The 15,110-nt window shown below is 42.7% G+C and overlaps 1 protein-coding gene and 1 pseudogene across 2 annotated transcripts in view; both read left to right on the plus strand.

The window, feature by feature from the left end:
* The first annotated feature begins 1,279 nt into the window (after positions 1 to 1,279).
* Positions 1,280 to 1,434, plus strand: LOC131900334 (U1 spliceosomal RNA; annotated as a pseudogene).
* A 5,236-nt stretch (positions 1,435 to 6,670) lies between these two features.
* The window catches only part of Fhl1 (four and a half LIM domains 1), a 61,826-nt gene continuing 53,386 nt past the window's right edge, over positions 6,671 to 15,110 (plus strand). The window contains exon 1 of one of the 2 annotated variants that reach the window (XM_059250833.1): positions 6,671 to 6,790. The gene's annotated coding sequence lies outside the window, so the exon portion shown is untranslated. Of the gene's footprint in view, positions 6,791 to 7,341; positions 7,385 to 15,110 lie in introns of those variants that run through there. The other variant, XM_059250834.1, reaches the window with a different exon arrangement.

The raw sequence follows: 15,110 nt of genomic DNA on the forward strand, positions 1-15,110 counted from the left end.
TCTCAAAAAACCAAAAAAAAAAATGTCAAGTTGGGAAGGGACTGTCACATTTTCCACTCACCTATATGTCTAATGTTGTTCTAGGGAGCTTTACACATGATCCATAATGCCATCACCAGATAATCTTGTGACATAAGTACCCTCAGTTGCACATGTGGAAATTGGAATAAATGAAAATCACACTGGTGTCCACAGAGGATTGCCAGGACTCCACAGGTCACTACTGAGGAACAAGGAGACAGGCACTGTCCTTCCTACCACTGAAAATACTGGAGTTCCTTTTCTGCCTCCTCTCTCTCCACAGACCTTCTCTTACTCTAAAAAAGAAGCAAACCCTCTTCCCCAGGCACTCTGACTTTGGTGCGTTTCCCAGGGGATAGAGACTTCCCAGGGACAAAGAGGCAAATTAAAGGTGTTGATGTTCAAAGTCAAATCCTGGAATCCTCATCACTGCATATCTGAGGCTTTCGCATCCCTGAGGGTTTCAAATTCTTTTGCTTTCAACAAAGTTGTTGAAGGATCTAATAGAATGGTGGGCTAATACATCGGTAAAATGATTTTTGGTGGTAGACTGTCATAATATATAACTAAAAAAACCAGGGCTGGAGAGATGGCTCAGCGGTTAAGAGCACTGACTGCTTTTCCAGAGGACCTGGGTTCAATTCCCAGTCCCCATGTGAAAGCTCACAACTGTCTGTAGCTCCAGTTTTAGGGAATCAGACACCCTCACCCAGACATACATACATTAAGACAAGACACCAATAAAATAAACATAAAATAAAAATAAATAAACAAATAAAACATCTAAAAACAACAAAAAAACAAAACAAAACAAAAAGAAACAACAGATTGTGTGACAAATGCTGTGAGAAAAATTCTTCATCCCTTCTATTTAGTTGTGTGAACAAAACTTAGCATTTACATTTTCTAAAGTTAGTAAAGAAAAAAATAAAAACTGATATTTGTGTTATCTAATAATAAACAATATTTATCCACAAATATATGAACTAGATAAAAAATACTTCTTCAGTCTCTAGGGAGTGTATCTCCAAAATTTTTGTAATAGCATATTTGAACTATTTTTATTTTTTTAATTTGGCTTTTTGAGACAGGGTTTCTCTGTGTAACAGTCCTAGCTGTCCTCGAATTTACTTTGTAGACCAGTCTAGCCTCAAACTCACAGAGATCCTCTTGCCTCTGAGTGCTGGGATTAAAGGCGTGTGCCACTACCGCTCAGCATGAACTATTTTTAAAAATTTATAAAGTTTTTTAACTGAAGATACCTAGCAGGAGAGACACCATGAATAAGAAGGTGGTTTCCCAGGGCAAGGCTTCCCATTGCATTTTGGGTGAGCTGATTGTGTGATTTCTCCTAATATGGGAAACTTGACTAAATCATTTATGATAGTGGGAGACTGTGTTCATGCTCTCCCCTACTAAATAAAGGTCTATGTCAGATGATCAAATCCAGACTCGTATGCATAAAATGTGTTACATTAGGACAAACCTCTGTTGCAGAAGGGAATGGAGATATGACTTTGAGGAAATACAGAGAACAACATAAAACGTTCAACTGTTAAAGAAATTAATGGCCTATATTTAAGTGCCTGCTATGAGCTGTAGTATATAGATTTGACTAGATATATACAATAAGTGATGTAGCCATTTTACCATAGGATGTAAATATTTACAATAGATCAAAAATAAATTCTTGTTTGTTGCTATTTGAAAATGGAATGAAAGGTTTCTATATATCAATTTATAATATATAGGGAAAGATATACAGGTTGCTGGATTTATTGTAGGAAGCATGCCAGCAGAAATGTTTGAAGATGTATAAGTTTATAAATATCCCTGGACCACATAACCAACAGGAGGCCATACTCACAGTTGAGCCCATGTCTACAATAGTTTTTCTACTATACTTGAAGGAGACATAAATCTATGATGTTAATTTTGATTATTAATTCTATTCAGTTTAGAAATAAGTTATTTGGTTGTTCAGTATTAGCAAGACCTTGTTCTTGGTGCCAAGAGGTGTACAGAGAGGAGTAAAATGTGTTACTTACTTTTTAGGAGCTGGAACCTTATAGGGGAGATAAACTGTCTTTAGAATCTTAACATAGAATTCGTGTAATAAGGGCAAGAGGTCTTGATGAAAACTTCCATGGGAAAAGGGAGAGATTGTTTTGGACTGCGTCATCATGGAAGAGTTTCATCAGGATAGAATTTGGACTGTTGAAGAAAAGGGAGATGGTAATGCGAATTTATTTGTCCACACACCTACCCATTCATTCATCAAGGAAACATTAGCTAAAAACAGATTAATACAGTGTAATTAAATGGGTCTTTAAACATACTATGTTTGGAAGAAATAAACTGCATAAAAAACATTTGTGAGACATCTAGGGAATTCTGAAACCTTGCTATTTGTTGACAGTAAGGATTTTTAGTTAATTCTTCTTAGTGTGATGATATTGTGCTTTTGTTAAAAATGAAGAAAGTCTATCTTTTAACAATGTATACTGGGGTATTTTTTATGGAATAGATACTTTACATTTCATTTTTAAAAGTTCAGAGTCTGTGGTTTGGAGGGAATGAGTGGAGGGAGTCTAAGTAAAATAAAATGTAGGTAACTGTTAAAGAAAATGTTTGATGCATGCAAGTTTATTGTACTATTTTCTCTATTTTGCCTCCAAAAATATCTTTAAAAGAACTTCCAGGTTCCAAGAAATTAGAGGGAGATAGAATCGGGAAAGACATGTTACACTTGCCACCATTTTGGGGTGAAAATACCTAGTATGTCACTGTTGTCTGCTCTGCTAATGGTATGATTGATGGATGCTGTCTGAGATGCTCAGGGGCAGCTTGAAAGAGGGAGTGAGTGAGGCTTTACTATTTCAGGAGAATTTATCAGACTTTGTAATTTATTGGATATGAGATCAAAAGTGATGGGAATTTTGATTTTGAATGCTGGGGGTGACATGTCCACAATGGAGACAGGAAATATAGGAGGAGAAATGGGTTGGGATGAGGATTGGAACAGAGTTCTACTCTGGACCTCCAGAGACCGAGCTACTCCGGAAATGTAGAGATGATAAGGAATTCATGGGAACAATTCTAGGCAGAAGGAACTTCAATGATAAAGACAGGGGGAGGGAAATGCACAGACTACATTTCACGGTCCTGCTAGTCTTCAAGTTGATGCTCATAGGCTCTGAGTGGAAAGTATGGTTGGCTGGAGAGGTAGATGCACTCATTGAGGTCATGTTGGTCCCCATCATTGCCATGGGGCTTGATGAACCTGAAATGGACCAAGTGTTTTAAGTCTTAAGCTCTCTTGTGGAAGGGGATCTTGATGCTCAGGAATGACACTTTCAGAAAACAAATCACTTACCTGAAATAAATAGCCAATTAGGATTGGTAAAAGGTGATTAGCATTCTTCTTTTGTTGTTTTGGAATTACAGTTTATTGGTTTGGATTGTGGGCTCTAGAGCCTCCGTATTTTATTTTTAAATCCCGACTCCAAAGTGACTTAGCCTCACTCTTCTCCTCTGTAAGGTAGAAATCATAGTATCTAATATGAGAGTAAATCAGATGGTGACTATAAACTACTATACTCCTGATAACCTAAAATTATCAGTCCTTATGATTCTCTTTTCTCTCTCTCTTCTTCATGGTGCAGGCCTCATGCTAGACAGATACTCTACCACTGAGCTGTTTTCTTATCCCTCTCTCTATCAGTACTTTTGAAGAGAAGGCAAAGGACTTGATTGCTTTGTGTATTAAATGCTCCATATTTCCTTCCAAGGGGCTTTAAGTTCTACTGAAATTGACTACTGCTTTCCTTATGTCTATTACATTACTAAAAAAAAAATAACCCAAGTATACTCAGGTCTGAGATTATGCTATCTGAATCTAACCTATTATTTATCTTCACACTAGAACATTACAAAAATGTTCTAACACAAACACTCCACTTGGACAAATCCTTTCCTTCTATCTTGGTTATTCAGCAACACTACCATAGTTCTTTACATGTTTTAAGTGAAACAATGTGTTTCTGAGATCTCCAGAAGTTGAATTCCAATGAAGGAAGATGAAGTGTTAAGAAGGCGAGGTTGGCTTTGGGTGCAGATTTAACTGGGGTGGTGTGAGAGGTGGGGCCAGGGACCTTGGAGCTCCAGGGAGCTTGATGAATGTCTACACCGGGGAGGAGAGTAGGGAAGAAAGAAACAGGAAGGAAGGTGTGGAGCTGAGAGTGGTGAGGGTTGAAGGAGGGCAGTAAAGGAAGGATAATTAATACCAACTGAGCAATGGAAGGTTCCCTAAGAAAGGGTTTGTCGGATCTCTGTGAGTTCGAGGCCAGCCTGGTATACAAAGTGAGTGCCAGGACTGTTACACAGAAAAACCCTGTCTCGAAAGAAAGAGAGAGAGAGAGAGAGAGAGAGAGAGAGAGAGAGAGAGAGAGAGAGAGAGAGAGAGAGGAAAGAGTGAGTCTGTAACTTCTTGTCAGAAGATATATTCTAAAGATAGACACTTGTGCCCCTCCCTTTGGCTAGTAGAATAGTGAAATAATCACAATCTTCCCAGGAATCTCATGCTGGTTGAAGGGAAAGGTTGAAGGAGGAACCTGCTTTCCGAGAAGAGATTTCACAGTTTTGACAACTTATGGTCAGACCACCTTGCGCGCTGTATTAGAGCCTAGTGATGTGTCAATGATAGGCCAGATCACACACAACCAGCACTGCTTAGCTACACATACTTTCTGCTCTCTATTCAATCCTAATCCTCATGTTAGATGGACTTGAGGGTCACTAGACCTCTTTATTTGTTCCTCTTCTCAATGTGGCCACGTAGAGTAAATCTCCTTTCTTTGCTTTTCACTATCACTTCTGTCTTTAATTGGCATAAGCAGAGACAGGTGGTAGATCCGATCTTGTTAGGACTGCCAGAGCCCAGGCTTTGATCCTAAAATCTCCAGTAACAGGCTCTCTGTCCAGAGCCATCCAGAGCTTTCCATTGTCAGTGCTCTTGGTTATTTCTTTCTGGTTGAGCCCAGGGCTGGTATGCAGGGAGCTGCTTGAAGTGTTAATTGTTCATTGCTTTCCCATGATGGCCTGGGGCAGATTCGCTTCTTTTCCTAAGCAATGTGTAGCAAGACTTATCTTGCTAATCCAGAAATACCAAACCTGAGTGATTCCAGGGCTCAGGGTAAGAAAAGAGAACTAGGATCTGGGAAGCAAGGGAGAGAAAGACATTTTGCAAATAGCTATTGGCTTCCTGGTAAAAGAGGCCACCACCTGGTTTGTGAAGCATGGAGAAAACAGCAATGTTTAGACTGCTTAGCTTAAATACACAGCTGCCCCACCTCTCAGCAACATCTGCTTCTGCATAAAGGACCTATTCTCTCTTTCAATCCTGCCTTCATTTTGTGTCAAGACTTTGGACTCCTTTAATGAACCTTTCTCCTGCCTCACCAGCTATTCCCTACTGACTATCTCTACCTTTCAAATTCACAGCAGAAAATGGAAGTTTTCCTCGACCCTATTCATCCCCCTTGGTCCTTTCCCTTTCTGCTCCTCTTTACAAGAAGAAATTTCAAAGCAGATTTCTCTAGTTCACCTGCAATTCTCTCAATCCTCTTCTATCAAGTCCTTCTACTTCTGTTCACCGGCATGGTCGGATTCTCCTGGATTTTTGCTTCTGCTCCTTCTGTCTGGAAAGTTTTCCTTGGTTCTTTATATGGTACTGCTTTTATACCGTCCAGGGCTTAAATTAAATGCCACCTTCTTACCCACATTATTTGCAACCCCATCTTAACCTGCCGTTTATCCAAGTGTGATTACTTTCTCGCTTACTTATATTCTCTCTTGCTCCACTAGTAAGGGAGAGTGTGTGCACAACTGTGCTTGTATCTACAGCATTTGGCACAGTACTTGGCACATGGTGAGGCTCACTGAACTGGAGGAGTGAAAGAAGGAGTCACTATGTGAAGCTCTGTCCTAAGTGTTTTAGGAGTGATGGAAACCCCTCTGGATAAAGGCTCTTTTCCTTCTGTTCCGCATGTTAGTAAGGGGGAGAGGTCGTCGGTGGGTCTCTCAGCATGAGAACCAAGAGATCTGCAATCGCGGGCTGTAATGGGGTGTGCAGGTCAGCGAGGCCCCTGGAGAGGCGAGAGGCCACCTTGGCTGCCTCTCTTTGTTGCTCCCACCTCCCAGGCTCTGGCCGCGGCTGCCTGCAGTGACTCGTGACTCCCCGGCAGCTCGGGAAGGCCTGCGTCCGCTAGGGAGGGGGCGGCGAGCGCCCCCAGCCCGCCCTCCGCGTGCCCTTCCCAAGCGAGCGGCTGCTCCGGGAAGCCGCGCCACCGCGGGCTCGCGGCCACCTCCCGCGCGCACCCGCGCACGCCTTGCAGGCAGTCGGGCCTCTCCCGAGGCGGGGCCCACGCAGCCGCGCCCCCTTCCCGCGCTTGCCTGACCCGCTCCCGCGCGCGCACGCCGCTTTCCCGCACCGCAGCCCCCGAGAGAGCCACGGGCAGAGCCCAGGCGGACGCGCGCTCCGCCCTGCCCCACCCCGGCCCGAGTGGGCCGCGCCCGCCCCCGCCCCCGCGCGTGCTCCCTCCCTCCCTCCCTCCCTCCTTCCCTCCCTCCCACTCCCGTGCGCCCCTCCCCGCGCGCCCTACATCCAGCGCCTGCCCGAGGGGGCTCAGTCCGCAGTCGCCGCTGTCGCCGCCGCGCTTTGGCCTCGGAGCTGGCAGCGGCCACTGGTGCCGCCTAGACAGCTGTGCGGGTGAGCATCCCCAGACAGTAAGCCCGCTTTCCCTCCGGGTGTGCGGGTGCACCTCCCGCGTCCCTGGGGAGCCGCAGCTCAGTGCTCCGCGGCCGCCGCTCGGGCTTGCGCCGACCTGCAGGGCTTGAGTACCTGCGGCCTCCGGCCTCGGCTGGCGGCCTCGCCCACGCGGGGGGCTGCGGAACCCAGAGCTCCAAGGTCCCTTAGGGTGCGTGTCTCGGCCTCTTCCCCGGGGGGTTTCGCTCCCCTGGGGGGGGGGTCGGGATTCAGAGTGGGTGGCTCTGGGTCTTTCCTCTGCAAGGATGGAGGGTTGTAGTAAAAAGAGGGGGCTTTTGGTTTTCTCACCCAGGATGGCGGGCAGTGGGGGTGGGGCGAAGTGGGAATACCTTTGAATTTTTTTTTTCTTTTCTTTTTAAAGGATAGCTAGCAGCAGTTGAGAGTAGCAGGGAATGATGATGATGATGATGATGACGACGACGACAGCGATGCGGGGGGTGGGCGTGGGGGTGGGGGTGCTTCGTTGGTTTTCCATTAAGGATGGCGCCTGTTGGGCTGGAGAGGAAGGTGGAACCTGCCTTGGCTCCTTCCATAGAGGTGTTGAGGGAGCTGCGTGGTGGTTTTCCCTTTGGGGATTCTGGGGGGTGGAAGGAGGGGAGTGCAAGGAGAATGGTGAGGGAGGGAGAGGGCTGGTTGCGTGGTTCTGCTCTCCAAGGGGAATGGCAGGGACATGGGGAATGGGGGTGGGGAGAGGGGACTGGATTTCAGCTCTAGCATGGAAGGAAGCAAGGGGAAGGGTCTAGCACTTGGGTTGAGTCTTGGTTGAGCCTTAGCAAGGTGGGTTAGGAAAACTGCTTGCTGGGTGTGACCTTTCTATTTCAAAAAGCTTGAAATTCCCACTACATGCTGTCCTGGGCTCTGGGAAAGAGGTTTCTGCTTCCAAAGTTCCCATTGCTTAGCACAACTAGGTAGAGGTTTGAATCAGAAAGGCTAAAGGAAACACTGAGTATGCTGTATTATTTTCTGCATTTGGGCCTTTTGAGTTTCTCAGGCTCATTCTGATTACAGTGACCCCCACAAGTAGGGTGGCACATTGGGAACAGGAGACAAGAAAGTATGAATGTGATTTCAGATTTGGTTTTTGAATTTCCTGAAGGGCAAGAGTGGGACAAATGTCTTTGCTGGAAACCCTCTGTACTCTTCTTTAAGTTATGCCATTGGGACTAAGCCTCCTTTGATTTGAAGTTGGAATAGATCCAGTTTTCCTAATTGGAGCTATCATTTTGTAATTGCTTGTAATTCTCCATGTTAGCAAATGTATTTTGAGTTTATAAAATACTGGGAATATTTTCGTTATCTTGATTAAGGCTGTTTTAATATAAATGTAATGTTTTAAAATGTAATGAGAATATTTACAGAATAGCACAAGTTTAAATTATGGGTCATGTGGAATTGGGTAAAGCATTCCCATCCTTGCCCATCTCCAGGAACCGGCCACTCCCCATTCCATACACTTGAAAAAAAATCAAGGGCTTGGGGTTGGTAGTTTGTCTTTGGAAATTCATGTCCATATTTGCTTAAGAAGAATGTGCATTAAAAAGCTGTGGGCCTTAAATGTGCAACGACTATAATGCTTTTCCACTTTGGTTACATAAGGTTCCAATCTAGCCTACCTTCAGTCTTTACAAACATGTATTTAACATTTTTAAGGGCAAATAGAATCTTTATGCAACAGGAAATTTGTTAGATAGGCCATGATTTGTACAAACCACCACACAGAAAGTACGCATTCTAATAATACCATATAGATTCTGTAACCATACGTGGCTTTTGAAATTCTAGGCTTCCATTCCAATATTTAATTTTTTGGAGAAGGAAAATATTTATTTTTCTAGCAAGTCTAGATTTGGGGATGAAATCTAGACTTTTTGTGTAACATGCAAATTGGTACAAATTCCTCTTGAATGAGTTCTTTGGAGATAATTTAGTATGTATTAAATGAGTGGATCACTTGAATAAGATATCGACTTTGTTTATTGCAAATGTTAAAACTAGAAATGTTTAAGTGGAAATAGCACATGGGTCTACATGATTAACAAAAATGCATTTACTTGTGCTATTGTGTATACCATTCTAATGTGTAATGTGGTGTGTGTTCTGCACCAAGGCAATAGTGAGAAAGAGCATATTTTCACAATATAATTTAAGCCTTGTGTTTTTTCCTTTGAGGAATAAGAATGCTGAAAGTGGTAAAAAAAAAAAATTCTCTTAAAAGGAGCAGTATGTTGGTGGGAAAATGGGCCTTAAGTTTCTCTCTAAACAAAAGGAGCAAAGGGAGTCTTTCTGTTGGCTTTTTGAGGACCTGTTGTATAATGGGAGGAAAAAAAGATGAAGAACTTTCAGAAATTAACAGTCTGATGAAATAGTTGTTCTAAATAATCTTAAAGATTTGGCTAGTTATTGATTGGAAAAGTAACTTGTAAATCAAGCCTTTGTGTAAGAAACTGAGCATCGGGCCTTCAGTTAGGATATTTATTTATTCATTTGTTGTAGTACTGGGATGGAACCCAGGGCCTCACACATGCAGAGCAGGCGCCGTTATCATGGAACAACATCCCTAGCCCAAGTTTAGACATTAAAAACAAATAATTTCTTGAAAGCATGGCAGCTAATCTCCTGAGGCTGTGCCCTGTTTTCCTAATCTCTTCCTCCTGGTTCTCCTCTCCCCCCCTCTCCCCCCCTCCCCTCTCCCCCCTCCCTCTCCCCCCTCCCTGGTGCCAGCAGCATTGGCTTTTATAACCTTGTGAGAGTTGAACAAATGTGCCTGCTTGCTTGAACTTTAGTTGTTATCTTGCTGGCGGCTTTCCTTAACTTTTGTCTACACTTTTTTGTTAATGTTGTTGTTAACTGAACTACCCAGTTGTTTAGATTTGGGATAAAAGGGAGTATGTTGTAGTTATTTTTCTTAAGAGATTTTTTTTCTTTCAACTCCTGTTGAACATAGCAAAAAAAGTTTCTCTCTCTCTTTCTCTCTTTCTCTCTCTCTTTCTCTCTTTCTCTCCCTCCCTCTCCGTCCTCCTCCCCCTCCCTCCCTTCCTCCCTCCCTCTGTCTCTGTCTCTGTCTCTGTCTCTCTCTGCCAGCACAGTGCCTAATTAAGCAGAATATGTGACCAGATACCAAGTATTTAAGAAATCTCTCCTGCCTTTGTGGTGTGACTATAGAAAAGTAAAGTATAGACGGTTAATCTGTTGTGAATAATTAAGCCATGTCTGGAGTCTTTGAATATCCACATAGTAGCTGTGTATACATTTAACATTCTTCTGTCCTGCCAATAGTCATTTCTTTCCAGTGTCTTTTGCTTGAGACATAGTTTTCATTTTGGGTAATACAAATAGCTTTGGATTCAACCAATTAATTGTTGAAAATATTTACAAAATTGACATCTTTATTTAACATTTATAGACTTTCCTTTGTTGTATGAAAACTGCATAGTATTCACATGGTATTGGAAAGCCTAAGTAATTTAAGATGATTTAAAGTATATGAGAAAATGGTGTAGATTATGTGCAAATTACAATGTAATTTTATATGAAAGACTTGGTCATCTATGGATTCTGCTATCTATAGGTTGGTTCTGGAACCAATCACCCATGGATACTGAGAGACTGTGTCTTAGAGTTTATGGATTTTCTCTTTTAATTTTTTTTTGTTATTATTATTTTTGAGCCAAAGTCTCCTGTACTTCAGGGTGACCTTCAACTCTCAATCCTCCTGCCTCTGCCTCCTAATTGCTGGGAATATAGGCATGTACCATTGTGCTCATCTTTCTCTTTTTTAATAAGTCAATATAATTGTATATAATTATGAGGTACAGTGTGATAAGTTGATACATAGATACAATGTGTTAAGATATTTTCTATAAATCAAATGGAACATATCAGATTAACTGATGTTTTAATTCACCTTTCTTATTTTCTTAGATATCTTCTCACTATGTAGCTGTGGCTCTCTTGGAGCTCACTCTGTAGAGCAGGCTGGCCTTGAACACATAGAGATCCACCTGCCTCTGCTTCTGAGTGCTGGGATTAAAGGCGTGGCTAAATTTATCTTTCCATTATTGTATACCATAGTGAGAAGTGGATGACCAGCCTCCCTTCCTATGATTTCAAATGTTTTCTAATGGCAAATTGAGACCCCCAAATTATTTTTCTGTGGTCAGTTTTGAATTATAGTTTGTTATGGATGATGGAGCCCAGAAGAGTTAATAGTATTTAATAGTAGCTTGATAAACCTTTGATCTTCTGCAGAGTACCATCTGAGATCTTAGAGAACACTTCTGTTTGTGGAATGTGCTGGACTAGTGGTTTTCATCCCCCGGGAATTCACCACACAGGAGTCAACTGGACAATGCCCAGGATTTTTTTTTTTCCAGATGCACTTCCTGGAATCTTGTCACTAGAGGCCAGGGATGTTGCTTAAATATCCTAGAACTCATAGGGCAGCAACCCCAGCATAAATGTGTCCAGCTTGAAGTCTCAGTAATGCCAAGGTTGATGTAATTTCCTCTGCAAACACAGGAACACATAATTTCAGAAGAGGAAAGGACAATAGCAGTGTGTTCATGTGACCCTCTAGAGTACTCGGCTGAGTTCATTTGATTAGACTTCAAAGTGGCTAGTTCCTGCCTCCCAAACTGAACAATTAGAATAACAGCTTGTGTTTATGGCACTCTGTTCCAGGTACTTGCATACATTACATATTTCTCTTACTTGGAAAATGAGGAACAAGGTTTGGAGAGGTAAAATAAGTTGCCCAGGGTCTCACTGCTGATTAGCCTCGGAAGTAGAGATGAAAATCTTCTGAAGTTCATGGTCTCCCTTGTGGTGGGCACCATTCAAAAATCTTAACTAGCAAAATTTTAAATGCTATACAAGTTCATTAGTACATATAGATACTCTCATTTGCAAGTTTTTTTTATAATAAAAATAGAGTATAGTATTGAGAAAATTGAAAATTACTTTGTCCTAAGTACCATTGAACTTGCTTGAAATTAATTAAAACCAGGAATGATAAATTTGGCCAGGCTTGGAGTAAGTAGCAAGGGAAGAGGAAAAAAGGGGAACCAACATTAATTCTTTTGATTGCATTTCAGAAATTATGAGTTGTATTGGCACTCATGATCTGATTGGCTCCTCTTAGTTCAACAGAATCATGAAGATGTACATTTTATAGATAAGAGTCTGAGACTGGGGGCAGGCATGGTGGTGCACTCCTTTAATCCCAGCACTTGGAAGGCAACAGCAACAAAGAGTTCAAGACTGCAGTACTGAGAAGTGACAGAGGTGGGATTTGAGTTGCAGTTCCATGGCTAAGCCACTGTCCCTGCCATAATGTTGGTGGTAAGTTGGAGTACCTGGTAGAGAGAGAGGAGAGTAAGTAGATGTTGGGTAGAAAGTCATTTTAGAGGCAGTGTATGTTGCCAATGGATTTACTCTACTGAGGTTGAAACTAAGGGGGTGAGTATCTGCTCTCTCTTCAACTGATGAGAATTGAATTCAATATGGAATTTGTTTTAGAGGTCAACCCCAAAAGACTGCAGTGTTTATTTTGGAGAACTTTATTCCCTGGTTTACCTGAAAATTTCAAGGCAGTGCTTTTTTGATAGCCACAAACCTGGGCATTATCTCCATTGGCATCCGTCCAGCAACTTGCCTTTCCCTTCATTAGAGCTGCCTTAGAGAACTCACTAATGACAGCATCTTGTCTTCTCTTTTTATACAATGTGAACGTTTACACTTGCTATGGAAGTTGTTTTTGTAATAAACATCAGATTCATACTTGTGTTTTCCATTTGGGGGTATTTTGTTTTGACAGCTAAATATCTTAACTTTTGATGTATTTTGTTTTAGAGCATAAAATGAGAAGACATTTTTTAAAAGCCCAGTAACAATCATTTTTTGTATGGAAGACTCTGTGTGTGTGTGTGTGTGTGTACAGGCAGAAAAGGGTCATCACATTTCACTTCATTAAGTTGGAAAGGAATTTTAACCATGATCTCCAGGGCCAGGGTGCTGGGAAAAAAGAACTTTTATTTAGATAAAATGCATGTTTTGATTTCCACATAGGACTGTCAGCCATAGATTGTGATTATGATTAAATGTCCTGATTCTGACCACAGCAGCCAGCCAAGTGCTGATCATCCACTGCGTGCAGGCATGCATAGGGATACTGCCCAGTTTTCTCCCCACCTCAGCGACTGTGCTTTCTTTTAGTCTTCGCTGTGTGGGGTGTGGAAACAGGCCTTGTGCATGGGAGGTTAGTGAGCTGCCACTGACCTGCGTTCTCCAGACTCCCCCCACGAATTTCAGATCACAGGAGACCTGGGGAAACTTGTAAGAATGCACAATCCTTTCTGTCAATCAGAGTTTTCAATAAGATTAGTGCTTCTCTGTTGTAGGCAAATAGAGAGAACACAGGAAGGCTTTGGGAAGAAAACGAAAAGCACATATGATCTGCCGTCTAGAAGTTAGTGACAGTGTTTTGTGCTGCTTCTAAAAATGCAGTCCAGTTTTCAAGGTGGACTCAAGTCTGTTGCAAAGTTGCTAACTTCAAAATACTCTCAGGTTGGGTAAGCCCTCAGACGATTATCTGACTTACTGCTGCATAGCTAGCCGGTCACGATCGTATTGCAGGTGGAGGGGGAAAGCTGCTGGGAGTTGGAGTTGTCCTCTGGCCTGCTCCCGTCTGCAATGTAAAGAAGGTAAGAAGGACTCATGCAAGTTTCTCTTTCTTCCATTTGACGAGTAGATTTCAATATCAGAAAGAAACTCATCCCTCCCTTCATTTTACAGATGAGGAAACTGAGGCTCAGTTCATAGAAGAATTCTGACTTGGGTTCTTCCTTTTTTTCTAATTTGAGTTAAGCTTTTTGGTGGCCTGCCCCTCAACACATCAAGTTTGGGGGCAGATGAGATAGCTAGGTGGTAATGGGGTGGCTGGGTAAGTTCAAGGGCCTCATCTGAGTCTCCAGTGAAACATGCTTACAATCCCAGCTCCCGGGAGGTGCTTGTAGGCTCTGCCCTAGGGAGGAGATCCCAGGGGGGATCCTGAGGGCCTCACTGGCCTGCCGGCCAGCCTAGCCTGCCTGGCTAGATCAAAGCATGTCAAGTATGCCAGTAAATGTAAAAATGAAAGGCAACTTTAAGACACTTTGGATGTGGTAGGCCAGGAGACCATAATTAAGGCTTCTCCATGAAAAAAGTTTTTCCTTTATAAAATGAGATACCTGTTCAGATTGCGGGAGATTTGAAACTTTTTGTCTGTTTTAGATCCTTGGCAGGAAATTAAGATATGGTAGATTCTGGCAGTATAGCCATTAATGCATACATGTAGATGATACATATGCACACACTTTATTTTAATCTGACTCTCAATAAGTTCCTGGGGGTGATCCTGGAAAGAGGGTTCAGTGGTTAAAAACATTTGCTACTCTTGTAGAGGACCTGGGTTTAATTCCAAGGACCTACATGGCGGCTCATAACTGTCTATGACTGCAGTCCCAGGAGATTGGATGCCCTCTTCTGGCCTCCTCGGGCACAGGCACTTATGTAGTACACATACATTGAGGTGAAAAAAATCATACAAAAAATATGAATAAATAAATCTTCTTGGGTCTGGAGAGATGGCTCAGCAGTTAAGAATACTTGGAGTTCTTCTAGTAGATCTGGGTTCAATTCCTGGCACCCACATCAGGCCGGTGGCTCACAGCTGCCTCTAACTCCAGCTCCAGGGATCCAACATGCTCCTCTGGCATCTGTGGGCTCCTATAGTCAAATTCATATGCGCGCGCGCACACACACACACACTCACTGCATCTGTATTTTTAAGTATTTAGGGTCCCTCCCTTTCCCCCTGGATGAAGACTTTCCTTCCTGAGCTGTGTGGTCCCCCTCTCTCTGGATGGCCACTGCATGTCTTTACTATAGAGCAACTTTGGTCAGCCTGTCCCACTGTGTCACTGTGCCCACTTCCCTTTCCTCCCAATCATCCCTGTAGCACATTTTCCAGCCACTACATCCGCCTTTCTTTTATCCATATTCGCCACTGTTGTAGTTACACTAGCTCAACTGGGCTAGGTCAGTTTCTCCACTAGAGATGATTGCCAGAGTAGAGGGGAGGTGAGAACATGTGGTGTTACTCAACACAGAAATGTCATTGGTAGAACAGACCGAACCAAATATGGAGAGATTGCATGGGCTCTATACATGGCAACTTGTGAATGCACAGTGATTTTTCTTTATAGCTAGGGTACCAGCACATGGA

The sequence above is a fragment of the Peromyscus eremicus genome, chromosome X, assembly GCF_949786415.1.
Source record: "Peromyscus eremicus chromosome X, PerEre_H2_v1, whole genome shotgun sequence".
NCBI classification, from domain to species: Eukaryota; Metazoa; Chordata; class Mammalia; order Rodentia; family Cricetidae; genus Peromyscus; species Peromyscus eremicus.